This window comes from Phocoena sinus, chromosome 5 (assembly GCF_008692025.1).
Source record: "Phocoena sinus isolate mPhoSin1 chromosome 5, mPhoSin1.pri, whole genome shotgun sequence".
Taxonomy (NCBI): Eukaryota; Metazoa; Chordata; class Mammalia; order Artiodactyla; family Phocoenidae; genus Phocoena; species Phocoena sinus.
Genome location: NC_045767.1, coordinates 105,902,879 through 105,925,555, shown reverse-complemented (window position 1 = coordinate 105,925,555; position 22,677 = coordinate 105,902,879).

The window sequence follows — 22,677 nt, the reverse complement described above, 5'->3', positions numbered from 1 at the left end:
TTTTACACATAGTAGTGTGTATATGTTAATCCCAAACTCCTAATTTATCTTTCCCCCACCCCATCCCCTTTGGTAACCATAAGTTTGTTTTCTATGTCTTTGAGTCTATTTCTGCTTTGTAAAAAAGTTCATTTGTACCATTTTTTTAGATTCCACACAAATGTAATACCATATGATATTTGTCTTTCTCTGTCTAACTTACTTCACTTAGTATGATAATCTCTAGGTCCACCTATGTTGCTGCAAATGGCATTATTTCATTCTTTTTTATGGCTGAGTAATATTCCATTGTGTGTATACCACACAGCTTCTTTATCCATTCACCTGTCAAAAGACACTTAGGTTGCTTCTATGTCTTAGCTACTCTAAATAGTGCTGCAGTGAACATTGGAAGGCATACATCCTTTCAAATTACGATTTTCTCCAGATATATGCCCAGGATTGGGATTGCAGGATCATATGGTAGCTCTATTTTTAGTTTCTTAAGGAATCTCCATACTGTTCTCCACTGTGACTGCACCAATTTATCAATACATTCCCACCGACAGTGTAGTGAGCTTTTGAGCTCAACTCCTCCCTCTGTCTGGAAGCACCAGCTGGTGGGGCACCACACCTGCCACAGAGGGGAAACAAGTCAGGAGCCTACTTTGTTTTCTCTGAGGCTCCATCTCGTTACCACAGAGGAAACCCTGGCTACAGGAGGCAGGGGCTAGGAAAATCCACGTCCCATATACGTGACTGGGAGCTTAACTGAAGGAAAGGGCGCAAAATGAAACATTAGGCGGGAGCTGTCCTTTGCATTCTGCCCCTAGAGCTTCCTTGTATATTGGGACAACATGCTTACCATCATCTCCTATTGATAATTTACAATTATGCAGTATCACTACCCCTACTTTTAATATCCCTCATTTTATTCTCTGAAAGCAAGCTTACTGCAAATTTTGATTAAATATTTAGTGGGAGAAATACATCTAAATTGAAAGAAATACTAATACTTCAATGTTTAATCCTAAATATTTACAAAGGAATACTTGTTTTGATTTGAAACAAAGATAAAAATGTTCCTACTCAGTAAATAATCAATAATTATTATAACAAAATGAGTACATCAAAACCAGATTTGTTGCCTTTTCTTTCCTCCTTAACAGTTACCCTCTCTGACTTACCAATCATTGCCAATCACATCACCAACCACCAGCCAATTAAAGCCTCACAGTCATCCTCCTTGTTTATTCATCTCATCAGTTGTCGAAGCTTATTATTAAAACTATTTTCTCACTGCCATTTATTTTTTTTATATAAATTTACTTATTTTATTTATTTATTTTTGGCTGCATTGGATCTTCATTGCTGCACGCGGGCTTTCTCTAGTTGTGGTGAGCTGGGGCTACTCTTCATTGTGGTGTGCAGTCTTCTCATTGCAGTGGCTTCTCTCTGCAGTGTTGCAGAGCACTGGCTCTAGGCACACGGGCTTCAGTAGTTGTGGCACGAGGGCTCAGTAGTTGTAGCTTGTGGGATCTAGAGCTCAGGCTCTGTAGTTGTGGCACACGGGCTTAGCTGCTCTGCGGCATGTGGGACTTCCCGGACCAGGGCTCGAACCCGTGTCCCCTGCATTGGCAGTCTGATTCTTTCTTTTTTTTTTTAACATCTTCATTGGAGTATAATTGCTTTGCAATGGTGTGTTAGTTTCTGCTGTATAACAAAGTGAGTCAGCTATACATAAACATATATCCTCATATCTCCTCTCTCTTGCATCTCCCTCACACACTCCCTATCCCACCCCTCTAGGTGGACACAAATCACCGAGCTGATCTCCATGTACTATGTGGCTGCTTCCCACTAGCTATCTATTTTACATTTGGTAGTGTATATATACGTCCATGCCACTCTCTCACTTCATCCCAGCTTACCCTAACCCCTCCCCGTGTCCTCAAGTCCATTCTCTACATTTGCGTCTTTATTCCTGTCCTGCCCCTAGGTTCTTCATAACCTTTTTTTTTTTTTTTTAAGATTCCATATATATGTGTTAGCATACAGTATTTGTTTTATCTTTCTGACTTACTTCACTCTGTATGACAGTCTCTAGGTCCATCCACCTCACTACAAGAAACTCAATTTCATTTCTTTTTATGGCTGAGTAATATTCCATTGTATATATGTGCCACATCTTCTTTATCCATTCGTCTGTTGATGGACACTTAGGTTGCTTCCATGTCCTGGCTAATGTAAATAGAGCTGCAATGAACATTGTGGTACATGACTCTTCTTGAATTATGGTTTTCTCAGGGTATATGCCCAGTAGTGGGATTGCTGGGTCATATGGTAGTTCTAGTTTTAGTTTTTTAAGGAACCTCCATATTGCTCTCCATAGTGGCTGTATCAATTTACATTCCCACCAACAGTGCAAGAGGGTTCCCTTTTCTCCACACCCTCTCCAGCATTTACTGTTTGTAGATTTTTTGATGATGGCCATTCTGACCAGAGTGAGGTGATACCTGATTGTAGCTTTGATTTGCAGTTCTCTAATGATTAGTGATGTTGAGCATCCTTTCATGTGTTTGTTGGCAACGTGTATATCTTCTTTGGAGAAATGTCTACTTAGATATTCTGCCCATTTTTGGATTAGGTTTTTTTAATGTATATATTGAACTGCATGAGGTGCTTGTATATTTTGGAGATTAATCCTTTGTCCGTTGATTCGTTTGCAAATATTTTCTCCCATTCTGAGGGCTGTCTTTTAGTCTTGTTTATGGTTTCCTTTGCTGTGCAAAAGCTTTGAAGTTTCATTAGGTCCCATTTGTTTATTTTTGTTTTTATTTCCATTTATCTAGGAGGTGGGTCAAAAAGGATCTTGCTGTGATGTATGTCATAGAGTCTTCTGTCTATGTTTTCCTCTAAGAGTTTTATAGTGTCTGGCTTTACATTTAGGTCTTTAATCCATTTTGAGTTTATTTTTGTGTATGGTGTTAGGGAGTGTTCTAATTTCATTCTTTTACATGTAGCTGTCCAGTTTTCCCAGCACTGCTTATTGAAGAGGCTGTCTTTTCTCCACTGTATATTCTTGCCTCCTTTATCAAAGATAAGGTGGACCATATGTGTGTGGATTTATGTCTGGGCTTTCTATCCTGTACCATTGATCTATATTTCTGTTTTTGTACCAGTACCTTACTGTAGCTTTGTAGTATAGTCTGAAGTGCGGGAGCCTGATTCCTCCAGCTCTGTTTTTCTTTCTCAAGATTGTTTTGGCTATTCAGGGTCTTGTGTTTCCATACAGATTGTGAAATTTTTTGTTCTAGTTCTGTGAAAAATGCCAGTGGTAGTTTGATAGGGATCGCATTGAATTTGTAGATTGCTTTGGGTAGTATAGTCATTTTCACAATGTTGATTCTTCCAATCCAAGAACAAGAACATATCTATCCATCTGTTTGTATCATCTTTTTTTTTTTGCGGTATGCGGGTCTCTCACTGTTGCGGCCTCTCCCATTGCAGAGCGCAGGCTCAGTGGACATGGCTCACGGGCCCAGCCGCTCTGCGGCATGTGGGATAATCCCGGACCAGGACACGAACCCGTGTCTCCTGCATCGGCAGGCGGTCTCTCAACCACGGCGCCACCAGGGAAGCCCTGTTTGTATCATCTTTAATTTCTTTCATCAGTGTCTATAGTTTTCTGCATACAGGTCTTTTGTCTGCTTAAGTTAGGTTTATTCCTAGGTATTTTATTCTTTTTGTCGCAATGGTAAATGGGATTGTTCCCTTAATTTCTCTTTCTGATCTTTCACTGTTATTGTATAGGAGTGCAAGATATTTCTGTGCATTAATTTTGTATCCTGCTACTTTATGAAATTCATTGATTAGCTCTAGTAGTTTTCTGGTATCATCTTTGGGATTCTCTATGTATAGTATCATGTCATCTGCAAACAGTAAGAGTTTTACTTCTTCTTTTCCAATTTGGATTTCTTTTATTTCTTCTTCTTCTCTGATTGCTGTGGCTAAAGCTTCCAAAAATATGTTGGATAATAGTGGTGAGAGTGGGCAACCTTGTCTTGTTACTGATCTTCGTGGAAATGCTTTCAGTTTTTCACCATTGAGAATTATGCTGGCTGTGGGTTTGTCATATATGGCCTTTAGTATGTTAAGTTCCCTCTATGCCTACTTTCTGAAGGGTTTTTTTCATAAATGGGTATTGAATTTTGTCGAAAGATTTCTCTGCATCTATTGAGATGATCACATGGTTTTTCTCCTTCAATTTGTTAATATGGTTTATCACATTGATTGATTTGTGTATACTGAAGAATCCTTGCGTTCCTGGGATAAACCCCACTTGATCATGGTGTATGTTCCTTTTAATGTGCTGTTGACTTCTGTTTGCTAGTATTTTCTTGAGGATTTTTGCATCTATGTACATCAGTCATATTGGTCTATAGTTTTCTTTCTTTGTGACATCTTTGTCTGGTTTTGGTATCAGGGTGATGGTGGCCTCATAGAATGAGTTTGGGAGTGCTCCTCCCTCTGCTGTATTTTGGAAGAGTTTGAGAAGAATAGGTGTTAGCTCTTCTCTAAATGTTTGATAGAATTCGGGTAGGTGGATTCTTAACCACTGCACCACCAGGGAAGCCTTCACTGTCACTTCTGTTTTATTGCTATTTTCTATTTCCATGGCCAATGTCCTAGAGAAGACCCTTTTATTTCTTGTCTAGACTGCTTGTCTATGCTGCCTATTAACTGATTTCCCTTCCTCCACTTCAGTTACCTCCTGCTCCAAATCAGTTGTCATATTGCAGACAGATTCATCTTCCTATAAATGGAGCTCTGATTATGACATTCACCCGCTCAAAAACCTTCCATGACTTTCTATATCCCATCACAGTGAATGTAAACATAACAAATGTCCCTTCCTACCACTGTTACTTTTTCTCTCTTGATTCTATTTCCAACACTCTCTAGTCTAACCAAATTGAATCACATAATATCCCTAACGTGCACCATATTTTCCCATCTCTCACATGTGTTTCTTTTTTTACATGCTGCTCCCTCAGCCTAGATTGCCTTCACACAAACTCCTGCATCTCTGGCTGTGTCTTGATTCCTGCTTCCTCCAAAACCAAAACCTAAGCTCTGGAGGCCAGCTCCACCTCTTTCATAACATTTATAGCAACCTAGAATTGTATATACACATGCTACATCCACCTCATTAGATTGTAAACTGATTTTTATGACTATTGCCCCTAGCATAACAATATTAAACACTCAATAATCATTTGATGACACTAAATTGAATTGGGCTGGAATAAATAAATAAAGTTTAAATAAAGTTTACATTTCTAATAGCCCTTAAAACTTCCAAATTGCAAAAATAAATGACTTCGACAAGGGTAATTATGTAAAGGTAAATGAATAATCAGTTAGAAAGTAGCTATTGGTAAGGTGGGTATATAAAAATTACTAATTAGAAATCAAGATAGCCATCGTCTACAGAAACAATAACCAGTTAAAATATATAATGGAAGAAAAAATTGCACCTATAATTTCCACCACACAGACTCAAATAGATAAAATATCTAAGGAAAAATTTAACAAGAAATAAGCAGGAAGATTGATATTATTAAAAATTCCAAATAATACTATCAGGATACAAAATAAGAACTGGAAAAATACTCATGTTTTATGCCTAAATAAAAAGAATCAATAAAAGTGTCAATTATTTCCATGATAATTTAGAACTGTATTGATACCGCAATAAAGCTAAAAATGAGATTTTTTTCTTCTTCTCCTTCCTTTCTTTCTTCCTTTTTTAAGAACTAGATAAGATGTTTCTAAAGTTCAAATGAAAAAAAGAGAGAAAATTATCTTGGAAAATTCTAAACAAGAAGAAGAAAAATGAGGGCAAAACTATCTCTCAAATATTAAAGCATATTATAAATCCATAATTTTTTAAACAATGTGCTATTGAATTTTTAAACAATAATACTATAGGTAGATAGATAAATATTGTTGAGATATAAGCCTAAATTTATTTTGGTGTTTACTATAATCAAGTTGGCATTGCATATCAGTGATGACAGAAAAAATTATTCAATATATGGCATTAGTATGGTGTTAGGATAATTGGGAAGCTATCTGCAACTAACTGCAGGTTGATACTGTAATGCTCCCCAGAGCAGAGAGCATCTTGTTGTCTAATTTAGGTGGAAATGCCACCTAAATTAATTCTACCCATCAAAGATGAAATGATAATAGAACCAGTCTGCTCGCCGTATGAAAAGGTGTCTGTCCTACCAGTAAGTGTGTTGGGCAGAGCATGTTGTCAATGTAGTTCTTTTGTTGAAGACCATAAAATATTGATTTCTTGAATGTAAGGTAACAATTTATAACTTTATGTTTACCTTTTAGGTTAACATATATATAATATATATATAACTTCATACTCACAAGGTTAATAAACAGTTAAATTGGGAAATTGGAGATTCTATCTTATCCAGTTTTAGAAGTGCAGTATATTCTGGTTTTTGCTGACCTGCCTTGGAATCTGATATGTGTTATCAGAATTTTATAGAAGAGACTTGTTTTTTTACCACAGTCTCAAGTCCTAAATCAGAATCCTATCAGAAAAGATGCTCTCTGAGAGAAAATGGCCAACAGTGACTTAGTGACCTACATTGGCCTTGCATTCAGTCACTTAGGTTTGTTAAATTTTAACTAGTTGTTCTCATCCATGTTTGGGACACATTTTTTCTCTGATAAATTGTAAATGATTAATGAATTCCAGGGAAGAAGAGTATTTCTTAAATCAAATTTCTTCTACTCCCCAGTTGGTTTTCTGAGAAAATAGCAGAGGTAATATTTAAGCCAAAATAATCATTTTATTTAATGCAGAGGTCAATGAGCTTGCTTACCGGAATAATAATTTTCCAAATCACCTATTATCCAACTATTTGTGCTCTGATTTGAAAATATAATTTTCAAATATTTCAAAATATTGCTAACAGTCTTCATGTATATCGGTCATGCACCCTATGAGCCCCCTTTTCTGTTTTGTTCACCTCTGCTCCAAATTATTTGCTGAATTTGAATTGGATTATGTAGAGTTAAATTTAAGACTTCCTGACCTGTAACAGATGATAAAGACCTAAAGGATTAATAGAAAGAACCACTGATTCTGAGCATCATCTTTATGTTTCACGTCATGCTGTAGTTTAGTTGATGTTGTTTTGTATATTCTGTCATTTATCCTCACAACAAACCTTGTAGGTAGATCTGATTATCTGCATCTTATGAATGAAGAGAGTCTTTAGGAGGTTATGATGATATATGCAAGGTCACTGTGCCAGAACGGGGTTCCAAATCCATGGGTCCAGGGCCTGCACTCTTAACCATGACTGTAAATAGAATCATGAAACACTTCTTAATCTAAGGTGATATACAGATACAAAATGTTATTATGAGAACCAAACTTATTCACGGATGGAATGGGTTGCTAGTGGAGTTTATGGATTTTAAAAAATAATGTGTGTATGCATATGCACAGGTGTGTGTGATTGTATGAACATATATTTACATCTATCTTATCTATCTAATCTGCCTATCTGTCTTCTCTGGATTAGAAACAAGGTTGGCTGTTACCGTCTTTCTCAAACCTGAATTTTACTTATTTTATAACGCTTGTATTTTCAGCCCAGTTTTAGATGGAAGCAGTTTTTCAATGCTGACCACATGGTTCAAGTAAATAGGAGTTGATGAATTGAATTCTCTCAGTAGCTTAAAGGAAGATACGTCAGTTGGGTGGTCCAAGGAAGCGCAAATCAATGCTGACAATGATATGTCTATTTTTCTAATAAGAAACCATTTATAGACCTAATTTATAGGATTACTCTTCAGAATTGGATTTCCTCAAAATAGGCAGAAAGAAATGACCTGTTGACACTGTTGAAAATCAGTCCAAGCTAAGCTGTCTGTTAGAATATTTGCTTTGTTTATAAAAACAACCCAGGGAAAGTGAAAATGAAAATGTTTTCTTGATAGTCTATGAACAATATGCTTTTGGTTTCACTATGTAAATCAAAGACAGAAGAACAACGTGGGGCACGTAATATAGAGTTCTCCCTGGGGGTGGGGCAGTAGTCACAGGTTGGGTGTTGAGCTTCTTAACTTTACAAAGAAATTTTCATTGGATGTGTCCATGGAGGCATCTGGCTGAGGGCAGGGATGTTCAAAAACTGCTACGGATGGCATTTAATTAATTATGCATGAAATTAAGCAACTGAGTGTGTTAAGAGAGAAAGATTATCCTAATCTGAATTACATCCAGAGCCCAAAATGGCCAAGAATCAGCCATTTTTAATAGTGGCTGGAGATTAAGCAATGAGCTGAGGCTGCCCTGGATTGACACTAATTGGATTGGAGAAGGTAGATTTAAGGGTATGCTGTGCCAAGTTGGTCCATTACTGAGTTTCTGGTGTGTTTGTTTGTTTCTATCTTCATGAAATTTGCAATTTGTGATCCCTTGCCCTATGAAAGAATTTTCACTATTAATTTTCATTCCTCTAAAGAAACTCTGGTCATTTTTGGCCAACAAATTATCTTTGGAGAAAAACAATTATCTATTCCCAAAGAAGGAGGGAAGATAAGAATGCTGTCAGATCAACAAAATGATTCATCTTATCTCACTTAATGCCTACATTTACTTTAACATTCTGTCTTGAATGAGGGCAAATAAACATTTGTAAGGCTTGTATCTTTGTTTTAAATTGTAACTGCTTGGGTTAATTTACTACCTTACTGTGATTGTACTATAATCATTTCTGTTCCAAGTTAAGTCCACAAAGAATACACTGTGTATAAAGGCTAACTTCTTATTGACATTTCGAAGGATGTTGCTTCATCCCTGAAAGGTGACATGTGTTGCTACCCTTCTTCAAGCAGAGATTGCTGTGTATGTTTTACCTTGAGTGATGGTGCAGTGACCTCTGATCAGTAAACAAAGATACGATTTGTAAAAGCCGAAATATTTACTGAATGTTTTGCAAGGAAGACCAGAGTGTAAACCACACTCTTGGTTGATTACTATTGTGCCTGCAGGACTAACTCGGACAAACTTATCCATCAAGAAACAAAATAAGTCAAAATTCAGAACACTGTGTCTCATATTTTATAAACAACACAGAGGAAATTCCATTAACCAAGATCCAAGAAATTAATTGCTTAATCATTCATCCCTCTAGGTCAGAAAACTACCCAATATTATTATTTCATCACTTCCTGTGGATCTCATCCAATATGCCATATTAGGTTAATTTCATCGATATCTCATTCTGCATCATCGCATTATGGGTGTGGAAGACCTCTTCTCTCCACTGTTCCTCATGTCCTCCTCATGTGGCAAACTGCCTCTGGCTCTGACACACTGACTGTATAGCATCATCCTAGGAAAATTCCTGAAATAATGCTTAATCAAATATGCACCCCAAAATTTGGTTAAAGGGTCACTGAACACATTCCCATGATGCTCCTCTGCTGGATCTCAGACCAAATGCTTATTGAGCATGTACTATACGCCAGGCCCTCCTCGTCCAACACAATAAACAAAATAGACAAAATCCTGCTCTCAAGCAGTTTACCCTCTAGTGGAGAGAAGGAGCCGATAAACAACATATTATGTAATGTCAATTGGTGACAAAGACTGTGAACAAAAATAAAAAAGACCTCAGGGAGTCAGTGCTAGTTGAGGTCTGGTGATCGGGGAAGCACTCTGCTGGGTGCTGTGACTTTGCTGGTTTTGTGGTGGGAGAGTTGCCAAGTGCATGGCTGGCTCACCATTGTCACTTGGAGGTCCCCTGCAGGGTGGTTGATTTGGGGCCAACGTACATATTTTTTTGATTTGGGGTTGTCAGAAATTTGACAAGCCCACGTAAGTGACAGAGTGAGAATAAAGTAGAGGAACCCTGTGAAAGTTAGCCCCAAAACACCACGAAGTCCATCTACTCACATCTACTCACTACTGTCAAGCCTGGGATCCTCTGATGATGCCATTTTCCTCATCAAAAGCCTCCAAGGACTCCTTATCTCCTACCCAATTAAATATAAACTTCTTGGCCTTGTATTTAACCTTCTCTGCAAAAATATGCTCAGTATAACTTATCAGCCGGATCTTCTAAGTCAGATTGAGGTTATCACAATCCCATAAAATTTTAAGATATTATTATAATCATGTAATAACTAATTAATTAAAATAAATTTTATGTAAGCCCCATGAAGGCAAGGATTCTTATCCACTGTTAGCTGCAGCCCTTCAAACAGTGCACTCAATGAATATCTGTTGAATAAATAAAACATATTTCATGAAAATATTACTAAATACTAAATATTACTGGAACAATAAAATAAAATATTAAAATGCAGTTTGAGGCAGAGCACATGACCATTAAGGGACTTACAAGGTCAGTCAAGAAAAGAAAAGACAAAGTACACCGGCCTTGAAAATATCTGTTTCAGAGCAAAATCTCTTCTCAGATGCAGCAAGACAATCAGATGCCACAGGGCGGGTCAGTTATAAAATGGGAGCAGCTGCCCATGGATGAACCATGGGGATTCTTCTATGTCTGCATTTGAGTGGCATCAGGAGGGGAGAGAGACACTCACTGTGACTATGTGACTGAACGGGACCTCACCCGTATTTAATTTTTGGAAAACAAAAGCAAAACTATATAACACTTTAAAACAAATACAAGTTTGAATGATGGCCATAAAATAGGCTGGACAAGTCCCCAGATGCCAAAAACCAGGAAGAACTTCCAGGACCTGACAGTCACTGCCTCTCTGGATCCTCTCTATGAAGTGTAAGGAGAGAAGGCTACACACAGGCCTCTGAGCTACTCCCACTTGCCTGGAACAAGTGGGTTCTAACCAAACAGCAAAACCTTAAAAAGTTAAATAAAATTCTAGAAGATGGGAAATAGAAGAATTTATAATAGCACTGTGTTTGGGAGCTACATTAGGCCCCTGCACTAACATAAGAAAGTCTGGAGCACACAGGACTTGGGTTAGTGTGTGTGGTAAGGAAAGCCAAAGGCCCTTCACCTGCCCTTTCCCTTAGGCTTGTCTGTCTGGTCCCGTGCTTTAGCCCAGCTCACTCACCTGTGCCCCAGGCCAGCATTAATATGAGGGGTCATGGCTTATATTTGGGAAGCTTGCAGGGTTTTGGGTTCCTGAGTCCATTCCACTCCTCAGCTACCATTTGCAACGAGCCTCAGACTGCCACACCCCTGCCTGCTGTGAGGAAACCCTGGGAAATTCCTGAAATAATTTACTTAATGTAGTAAATTACGTTAGCTCCCCAGCCTACTTGAGCATGTTGTGACACTTTCTTTCTCCTTTCAGGAGTCTTGCCTACTTCCTGCTTTTCCAAGAACAGGGTCTGAAACACTCATGTGGTATGAATGGATTGATCTACGCTGAGGTGTTACTTCTACCAAGATTGAAATTTAAACTTGAGATAAGACTAGAAACCAAAGATATGAGCTTCTAAAGATAGGATTTTAGGAAACAGCTCTTGGGAGAGAATTACGGGATCAAATAACGTAAATGAGGTGACTAAGAGTAGTTGTATAAAGCAATTTAATGGTGTAAGGACAATATTTTATTTCTATGTTAAATACTTGGATTTTCTTCTCTGTGACTTTTTCCTTAAAATCCTCCTTAGATTTCTGTTGTATTTTGTTTAAAGATGCAGATTCCTCAGCTTCCTTCCAAATCTACCGAATCAGTGTATCAGGATATGGAGCCTAGGAATTTGCATTTTATCAACAAGCTTCCCCAGATGATTACTAGGCCCAGGAAAGTAGGGGAATTCCCTGCCTTACACTGGGCTGCAGGGTCATCACACCTGCTTTACATAAGGGGCCCGATTTCTACTCAGCCATCTCAAAGCTCACTTAATTCAGCTCTGTTATATTTTATTCTGAAGACACGTGAAATCATTTATTGTGACAAAAAGAATAAAAAACCAAACTGCATCAGTTCCTTCTATTTAAGTTAATATTAGATTTTTGGTAATTCAATTTATTGATATGTACTGCTTTATGAGTTTTGCTTCAATGCAGCCAAAAGAACGAAAAGTAGACTGGCGCCAAGTCCAAGGCCTTAACACAGCACTGGAGTCCTTGCACGTACAAAGGGCTCAAGAAACAGTTTGGAGAGATGCAAGCACTTTACAGAAATAGACTAGAAAGGACTTAGGGAAGGACTGAATTGGGAGGCTGTGGAAGGGAGGAAAGAGTCAAAGATAATAACTGAGGGGTAGAGGAGATGGGAGGCCATTAACAGAAATAGGAAAATGAGAAGAAGGAAGTGGTTTAGGGGAGAGAGAAGATGGGCCCAATTTCCAACATTTTAAGTTTGAGCAGTAGCAAGACCTGTTATAGGTGATGGCTTAGAAGTGCTGGAGACAGAGCTTTGGGCATGAGAAAGGACTTTGAGTCGATGGTAGACAATGAGTTTCTCAGAAGAAAATATGGTGTGAAAATAAAAGGACCTGAGAACAGAACTTGGACCTGAATTTCAGGCTAACAGGACAGATAAGGAAAGAATGGCTCTGTTCCTGCCGCACGCCCCAATCCTACAGACGTACAAAGACTTTCAGATCTCCAAAGTGAAATCCCTCAGACTTGAGTTCACCTATTTATCTGGGCCTTGGAATGCTTTCAAATTAAAAAACAATAAACAATATTATATAGAGAGAACCTTCTCTGTTAGATAATATGTTCAACAATACAGAACGAGTAGTGGAGTAGTCATTTTATTTATTTAGTGTCCTATGGAGCCAGGAGCAGGTAGACTGTCTAGTAAATAGATTTTGTTTTGTTTTCCAAAAATTAAATACGTGTACTGAATTTCCTGAGGGTCTTGGAGGAATCTGCTGGATTGCATAGTGAATGGGTTTAATATCACACGTGTTATTGTAGATGTCCATGATTACGTAGGGCTTGGCTAGAGCTAGTGACCAGAGTATAAGGAATTTAAGCATGCTTTCTTTTCAGACCCTAGGGTGGAAGGTAGACCCTCTCTGATATGTAATGTAATAGCGTCACCTGCTGGTGAAATTAGACAACAACACTCACACTTGGGTGAACGCACACCTCTCCGCTCAAACTGCCACGTAGATTCTTGCAGGTAAAATACCCTCCTACACACTCCTTTTGCATATATATTATTTATTGTCTGAATGTTAGATTTCTCTGCTTTTGTGCTGATGAAGGGATGGTGAGGTGGGAATCAATCATCAGCCACTGCCAATGACCAGCATTCAAAGTGGGTTCTCAGGTCAGAACCCTGAATCCAGAATTCGGGTGTGCATCAGTTTGGGCCTGGTGGAGCGGTGGGTGCTGGGTGTGTTTGGCTGCACTTCCTACTGGGTCTTAAGATGTTACATAAATAAGCAAAAGAGGGCCCCTGTTCATTGGCTCCTGACTTGTGAAGACAACAGGCTGGGATCCATGAACTCAAAAGCCTGTGGGCACCAAAGCCAAATTTTCATATTTACAACGAATTCGGTTGTTTTAAACACTGCCTAGATGAGCAGATTTTTAGCTGTTTAGAAATGGCCTGCTTTGCATACCCTGAGAAACTGCTTCCAGCATCTGTGAGCCACAGACCAGAGAAACTTCGTAGCTGTTAGAGACTTCGCTCTGCTGCTGCCCTTTGGTAGAGCCCTGACACAGAGACTCCCAGAGGGGCTGCTGAGCGCCCTCATCTAAATGTGTAAGTACCTCCCCCACGCCCTCTCCCTGAGAGTTCCCTTACCCTCCTACTCTTCTGGGTGCTGCCCTGTTCCGCCAGAGCCTCTGATGGTCCTATGCTGTTTGGGACTCCCCTCCCCGTCTCCTGCATGCAAACCTATCAAAGTGTTGCCCTAAACCTTTGGTACTTTCTTTTTCCTTGATCAGACCCAGTATCCCTCGAACTCACTATATTGGGCAGGATAGGCCTTGCCTGGGCAGGGGGAAAGAGATGAGCTTCATAAATGGACATAAAGCAAGTTGTTGTATGGTCATGGCCGTACACATCCTCTGTGCTTCCTCTTTGATCGCTCTTGTTCCCCTTCAGAAAACAACAGTATTTCCCAAATAGGAGCCCAGAGGGCTTGGTGGTACTGGCTGTCCCTTCTCAAAGTGTCCTGGGGGCCTGGCCACAAAGAGGATGAAAGCTCAGTGTGTAGGTGCTTAAGTATGCTGTGCACTCCTCAGGGAAGAGATGTCCCCTCTGTGTACAATGGCAGGACTGTATAAGTCTGCATTTAGTCAAGGGCACCTGTGTTCTCAGCATTGCTAGTAGAGTGCAGGAATGATGGAGCTGCTCGGAGAGGAAGTCCAGCTCAGCATGAAGCCTGAGAAAGGGCATGAGGGACTGAGTCTAAAGCCCAGGGGCTCAGCATTTGAAGGTTATGAAAGCTTCACATGCTTTCCAGGCAATTCCTTCTCTCTCTGGATGGCTAAATGTACGAAAATAGCATCTCTCTTCCTGTGGTTAGATAAGGATCAGAATGATGGATACCAGTCCAGTCTTGCCTGAACCACTTACCAGCTCTGTGATACTGGACAGTTCCTTAGCCTCCCTGTGCCTACATTTTTTGCCTGTAAGATGGAGACAATAACAGTACCCACCTTGTATATTTGCTGTGAGGATTAAGTGAGGCAGTGTAGCATGAGAGCTGAGAGCACTGACACTGGAGCCAAGACCACCTGTGGGGTTTGTTTGTTTTATTTTAAATTTTTGAATTTTATTTTATTTATGTTTTTATACAGCAGGTTCTTATTAGTTATCCATTTAATACATATTAGTGTATATATGTCAATCCCAATCTCCCAATTCATCACACTACCGCCACCCCCCTACCACTTTCCCCCCTTGGTGTCCATACGTTTGTTCTCTACATCTGTGTCTCTATTTCTGCCCTGCAAACTGGTTCATCTGTACTATTTTTCTAGGTTCCATATATATGCGCTAATATACGATATTTGTTTTTCTCTTTCTGACTTACTTCACTCTGTATGACAGTCTCTAGATCCATCCATGTCTCTACAAATGACCCAGTTTCGTTCCCTTTTATGGCTGAGTAATTTTCCATTGTATATATGTGCCATATCTTCTTTATCCATTTGTCTGTCGATGGGAATTTAGGTTGCTTCCATGACCTGGCTATTGCAAATAGTGCTGCAATGAACATTGGGGTGCATGCGTCTTTTTGAATTATGGCTTTCTCTTGGTATATGCCCAGTAGTGGGATTGCTGGGTCATATGATAATTCTATTTTTAGTTCTTTAAGGAACCTCCATACTGTTCTCCATAGTGGCTGTATCAATTTACATTCCCACAAACAGTGCAAGAGGGTCCCCTTTTCACCACACCCTCTCCAGCATTTGTTGTTTGTAGATTTTCTGATGATGCCCATTCTATCTCACTGTAGTTTTGATTTGCATTTCTCTAATAATTATTGATGTTGAGCAGGTTTTCATGTGCTTCTTGGCCATCTGTATGTCTTCTTTGGAGAAATGTCTATTTAGGTCTTCTGCCCATTTTTGCATTGGATTGTTTGTTTTTTTAATATTGAGCTGCATGAGCTGTTTATATATTTTGGAGATTAATCCTTTGTCCGTTGATTCATTTGCAAATATTTTCTCCCATTCTGAGGGTTGTCTTTTCGTCTTGTTTGTAGTTTCCTTTGCTTTGCAAAAGCTTTTAAGTTTCATTAGGTCCCATTGGTTTATTTTTGTTTTTATTTCCATTACTCTAGGAGGTGGACCAAAAAAGATCTTGCTGTGATTTATGTCAAAGAGTGTTATTCCTATGTTTTCTCTAAGAGTTTTATAGTGTCCAGTCTTACATTTAGGTCTGTAATCCATTTTGAGTTTATTTTTTTGTATGGTGTTCAGGAGTGTTCTAATTTCATTCTTTTACATGTAGCTATACAGTTTTCCCAGCACCACTTATTGAAGAGACTGTCTTTTCTCCATTGTATATCCTTGCCTCCTTTGTCATAGATTAGTTGACCATAGGTGCGTGGGTTTAGCTCTGGGCTCTCCATCCTGTTCCATTAATCTATATTTGTGTTTTTGTGCCAGTACCATATTGTCTTGGTTACTGTAGCTTTGTAATATAGTCTGGAGTGCGGGAGCCTGATTCCTCCAGCTCTGCTTTTCTCCCTCAAGACTGCTTTGGCTATTAGGGGTCTTTTGTGTCTCTATACAAATTTTAAGATTTTTTGTTCTAGTTCTGTAAAAAATGCCATTAGTAATTTGATAGGGATTGCATTGAATCTGTAGATTGCTTTGGGTAGTATAGTCATTTTCACAATGTTGATTCTTCCAATCCAAGAAATTGGTATATCTCTCCATCTGTTTGTATCATCTTTAATTTCTTTCATCAGTGTCTTATAGTTTTCTGCATACAGGTCTTTTGTCTACCTAGGTAGGTTTATTCCTAGGCATTTTATTCTTTTTGTTGCAGTGGTAAATGGGACTGTTTCCTTAATTTCTCTTTCAGATTTTTCATCATTAGTGTATAGGAATGAAAGAGATTTTTGTGCATTAATTTTGTATCCTGCAACTCTACCAAATTCATTGATTAGCTCTAGTAGTTTTCTGGTGACATCTTTTAGTATGCTCTATGTATAGTATCATGTCATCTGCAAACAGTGACAGTTTTACTTCTTCTTTCCCAATTTGGATTCCTTTTATTTCTTTTTCTTCTCTGATTGCTATGGCTAGGACTTCCAAAACTATGCTGAATAATAGTGGTGAGAGTGGACATCCTTGTCTTGTTCCTGATCTTAGAGGAAATGCTTTCAGTTTTTCACCATTGAGAATAATGTTTGTTCTGGGTTTGTCATATATGGCCTTTATTATGTTGAGGTAGTTTCTCTCTATGCCTACTTTCTGAAGAGTTTTTATCATAAATGGGTGTTTAATTTTGTCAAAAGCTTTTTCTGCATCGATTGAGATGATTGTATGGTTTTTATTCTTCAATTTGTTAATATGGTTTATCACATTGATTGATTTGCATATATTGAAGAATCCTTGCATCCCTGGGATAAATCCCACTTGGTCATGGTGTATGATCCTTTTAATGTGTTGTTGGATTCTGTTTGCTAGTATTTTGTTGAGGATTTTTGCATCTATATTCATCAGTGATATTGGTCTGTAATTTTCTTTCTCTGTAGTATCTTTGTCTGGTTTTGGCATCAGGGTAATGGTGGCCTCGTAGAATGAATTTGGGTGTGTTCCTTCCCCTGCAATTTTTTGGAAGGGTTTGAGAAGGATGGGTGTTAGCTCTTCTATAAATGTTTGATAGAATTCACCTGTGAAGCCATCTGGTACTGAACTTATGTTTGTTGGAAGATTTTTAATCACTGTTTCAATTTCATTACTTGTGATTGGTCTGTTCATATTTTCTATATCTTCCTGGTTCAGTCTTGGAAGATTATACCTTTCTAAGAATTTGTCCATTTCTTCCAAGTTGTCCATTTATTGGCATAGAGTTGCTTGTAGTAGTCTCTTAGGATGCTTTGTATTTCTGCAGTGTCAATTGTTACTTCTCCATTTTCATTTCTAATTATGTTGATTTGAGTCTTCTCCCTTTTTTTCTTGATGAGTCTGGCTAATGGTTTATCAATTTTGTTTATCTTCTCAAAGAACCAGCTCTTAGTTTTATTGATCTTTGCTATTGTTTTCTTTGTTTCTATTTCATTTATTTCTGCTCTGATCTTTATGATTTCTTTCCTTCTGATAACTTTGGGTTTTGTTTGTTCTTCTTTCTCTAGTTCCTTTAGGTGTAAGGTTAGATAGTTTATTTGAGATTTTTCTTGTTTCTTGAGGTAGGCTTGTATTGCTATAAACTTCCCTCTTAGAACTGCTTTTGCTGCATCCCATAGGTTTTGGATCATCGTGTTTTCATTTTAATTTGTCTCTAGGTATTTTTTGATTTCTTCTTTGATTTCTTCAGTGATCTCTTGGCTATTTAGTAACTTATTGTTTAGCCTCCATGTGTCTGTGTTTTTTTCCCCCTAATTAATTTCTAATCTCATAGTGTTGTGGTCAGAAAAGATGCTTGATATGATTTCAATGTTCTTAAAGTTACTGAGGCTTGATTTGTGACCCAAGATTTGATCTATCCTGGAGAATGTTCCATACATACTTGAGAAGAAAGTGTAATCTGCTGTTTTTGGGTGGAATGTCCTATAAATATCAATTAAATCTATCTGGTCTATTGTGTCATTTAAAGCGTGTATTTCCTTATTAATTTTCTGCTTGGATGATCTGTCCATTGGTGTAAGTGAGGTGTTACAGTCCCCCACTATTATTGTGTTAGTGTTGATTTCCTCTTTTACAGCTGTTAGCAGTTGCCTTATGTTTTGAGGTGCTCCTATGTTGGGTGCATATATATTTATCTTTTTTACATCTTCTTCTTGGATTGATCCCTTGATCATTATGTAGTGTCCTTCCATGTGTCTTGTAACATTCTTTATTTTAAAGTCTATTTTATCTGATATGAATATTGCTACTCCAGCTTTCTTTGATTTCCATTTGCATGGAATATCTTTTTCCATCCTCTCACTTTCAGTCTGTATGTGTCCCTAGGTCTGAAGTGGGTCTCTTGTAGGCAGCATATAGTTGGGTTTTGTTTTTGTATCCATTTAGGGAGCCTGTGTCTTTTGGTTGGAACATTAATCCATTCATGTTTAAGGTAATTATCGATATGTATGTTCCTATTACCATTTTCTTAATTGTTTTGGGTTTGTTTTTGTAGGTTCTTTTCTTGTCTTGTGTTTCCCACTTAGAGAAGTTCCTTTAGCATTTGTTGTAGAGCTGGTTTGGTGGTGCTGAATTCTCTTAGCTTTTGCTTGTCTGTAAAGTTTTTGATTTCTCCATCAAACCTGAATGAGATCCTTGCCAGGTAGAGTAATCTTGGTTTTAGGTTCTTCCCTTTCATCACTTTAAGTATATCATGCTACTCCCTTGTGGCTTGTAGAGTTTCTGCTGAGAAATCAGCTTTTAACCTTATGGGAGTTCCCTTTTATGTTATTTGTCATTTTCCCCTTGTATATTATTTTTCATTTTTCCCTTGCTGCTTTCAATAATTTTTCTTTGTCTTTAATTTTTGTGAATTTGATTACTATGTGTCTCAGCATTTTTCTCCTTGGGTTTATCCTGCCTGGGACTCTCTGCACTTCCTGGACTTGGATGGCTATTTCCTTTCCCATGTTAGGGAAGTTTTTGACTATAATCTCTTCACATATTTTCTCGGGTGCTTTCTCTCTCTCTTCTCCTTCTGGTACCCCTATAATGTGAATGTTATTGCGTTTAATGTTGTCCCAGAGATCTCTCAGGCTTTCTTCATTTCTTTTCAGTTTTTTTTCTTTATTCTGTTCTGCAGCAATGAATTCAACCATTCTGTCTTCCAGGTCACTTATCTGTCCTTCTGCCTCAGTTATTCTGCTATTGATTCCTTCTAGTGTATTCTTCATTTCAGTTATTGTATTGTTCATCTCTGTTTGTTTGTTCTTTAATTCTTCTAGGTGTTTGTTCTTTAATTCTTCTAGGTCTTTGTTAAACATTTCTTGCATCTTCTCTATCTTTGACTCCATTCTTTCTCCGAGGTCCTGGATCATCTTCAGCATCATTATTCTGAATTCTCTTTCTGGAAGGTTGCCTATCTCCACTTCATTTAGTTGTTTTTCTGGGGTTTTATCTTTTTCCTTCATCTGGTACATAGCCCTCTGCCTTTTCATCTAGTCTATCTTTCTGTCCCACCTGTGTTTAAATTCCAACTTTATGACTTCTAGCTTTGTGACCTTCTCTATGTCTCAGTCTCAACTGTAAAATGGGGATGATTACAGTATTCATCTTGTAGGGTTGTTTTATTTAATGTGTTAATAAATGTAAAATATTTAAAGCAAACTCATAAGAGCTTATTTTTATTATAAAGTAAATAAAACTCTTATAACAGTTTCTGATAAACAGTAAGAACTCAATAAATGTAAACTATTTTATTTTTAGTCACATAACTGCCCCGATAATCCATAAAATTTATTAATCATCCTCTAAAGAAGGGAGGCCTGGTTTCTGTTTCCTTCCCTTTATTTTATTTCTTCTAACTTGAACTCTTGCTCTGCTAAATTCAAACTAGGAAGAGAGCCAGCACCAGGGGACTTGAAAGAAAGATAAGTGCATTAATGGTAACAAAACGATTCAAATATTAAGTTTAAAAAAGGAGACTGGCTCCCCTTTCTTTGTTCACTAATAATTAACTAGATTGTAACTCCCTGTGCATGGTTCTTTTGCATCCCTTTAAGCACCTAGGAATTAATATTTGCAGTCATCCTGTGTGCCAGCAGGCTTTGATTGGATGGTATTTATAACTATACAAAAACAAAACAGGTTCTTCATGGTCCTGGATGGAGAAAAGAGCTGACCTTCATACAGTTCTCTAGCTCCTTGGAAGAGAATATGGGGGCTCCCATATCTTTATCTTGCTGGATTTTTTCCTTCTCAAACTCAGAATTTGGAAGGGAATGGGGAGTGCAGGGAGAATCTTTAAGTTTTTGGCACAAACTCCAAAAACAGAGGGGAGGAGCTGAGCCAGCAACCGTAAACAACGTTTTGCAGTCGTGGTTGTTGGAATCGATCTTAGGGGGACCTGACGTGGGGCTTCAGAGCCAAGCTGGGTGCGGTGCGGCCAGGCCAGCAGGGGGCGTGCGGGCGCTGTCACCCCACGGGTTGGCAGAGCAGGGTGCGGGCATGGGCTCAGGCATCTGGGCTTCCCAGCGCGCTGCCATGAGTGGGGCCCTGTGCACTGCACCTGTTGAGGGTGACTCTCCCGCCCAGGCTCGGGCTCCCGCTGCCGGCCGCCTCAGACAGAGGGCCCTGCACACTGGGCACCCAGGCCGAGGCGGGTGCGGGGTGCCGGTAGGGTCTGGAGGGCTGCGCCGTGCTCTACTCCGTACTCTTGGGCTGCGCTTCCGCCTTCTGGGGACACACGGCGGCGTCAGGTAACCGAGCAGCAGCCCGCAATCCCGGAAGGAGAGGTGGGAAGGGAGGCACGCCAAGTCAGCTGCAGCCTTGGAGCGAGACCCCAGGCCTGGGCCCCGAGTCCGAGCTGTGGCACTTGGACTCTGCCAGGCCGGAGCCTCACCACGCACCCAGCCCTGGAGGAGGGTCGGCCGGGTGCACCCTCTTGCTGGCCTGGCGAAGTGCCTGCCTTCCCCAATTTCCCAGCCCGTGATGGTCAGTCCCTCCCTCCCCACCCCGTCCTCAGTGACTTTCCTGTTCTGAGCCTCTTCCAGCTCTTTTTCATTCATCCCCTGCTCTTCTTCCCTTTAGAAATCTTCACTTCCTAGTCTGCAAAATCATTCAGCAGACGTTGGCAACAGAGTGGATTCCTTAAACGATCCAGCCTCTTTGGCTGTTGGGGGTTGTGAGTTTCAGGGGTGGGAAAGGGACTGCTTATACCTGAATGGTTTAGGACTTTCTTGTGCCTTTGGCCCCCTACAAATTTTGTTTGAATTTTTTACATTGAAAGTGAAAATATATCTTCCCTCTCTCCCTCTTTTTGAGCACCTTGATAACTCAAATAAAGGAAAGAGGATGGGGGATCCGATCACCTCTATTCAAGTCCTGATTATATGTAGCACTAGTAACATACGGTAATCAGGTCTGGGGGTATTGATTCATCTAATTGTTTACATGGGAATCATCTAGCAAAACACAATGAACAAAGAATTCATTTTGAGGAGATGCAACATTTCTTTGCATTGAAGTGTGTTTGACACCTGGGCCTGCCCTGGTTGTAGTGTCTGTCTATTTGATTTGAGGGCCATTGTCTCTGTCATGAAATGCTAAACCATTGTCTGACTGTCATTGTGCCCAAAATTCTACTGACATTTATTCCTGTTGGTTTGTGGTCTTAGTGTTCTTTTAGAGCCCTCCTCATGCATGGCAGTTACCACAGGAAGGATGGCATCATAATAGGTTACTGTAGAAGAGCCTGGTCTGGGATTCAAAAAACAGGGCTAACTTCTGAAGGCCTGTGTTCAGTGTTTCCTTCTGGGCCCAGTTCTGTTGCTAATTGGCTATGTGACCTTGGTTGTTCAATTTAGTTAATCTCTCAGAACCTTGTTTTTCTCATTTCAGGGAAGCTAGTAGTACTACTAACCTCCATCCATTGGCCAATGACTGTGCGAAATTCAGTGGTCAATTTTGGCCCTCATCCTTCTTGACCTATCAGTGGTATTGGACCAAATCGATCACTCTCTCCTTAAAATGCTTTCTTCTGGAAGTCTTGCGAAGATTTCTGCCTTCCTCCCTGCCCACTCCTTCTCAGTCTCTTTGACTGGATCCTCTTCGTTTCTTGTTAAAGTGTGGAGAGTCCCAGGCCTCTCCTCTGTCTCACCTACTCTTTAGGTTTGATAGACTCCATATTTATGCCTCCAACATGGACTTGTCCTCCTGTAAAATCCGTATTTAGGTATCCTGCTGCCTTTTTGACATCTTTTGTAAAAGGCATCTCAGAAGTAACATGTTTAAAGCTGAACTCCTGATCTTCACCCCCAGATCTGATCCCCACCACCACCCCCAGTCTTGTCCATCTCCATAAATGGCAACCCTATCTCTCCGTGCTCAGGCCAAGACC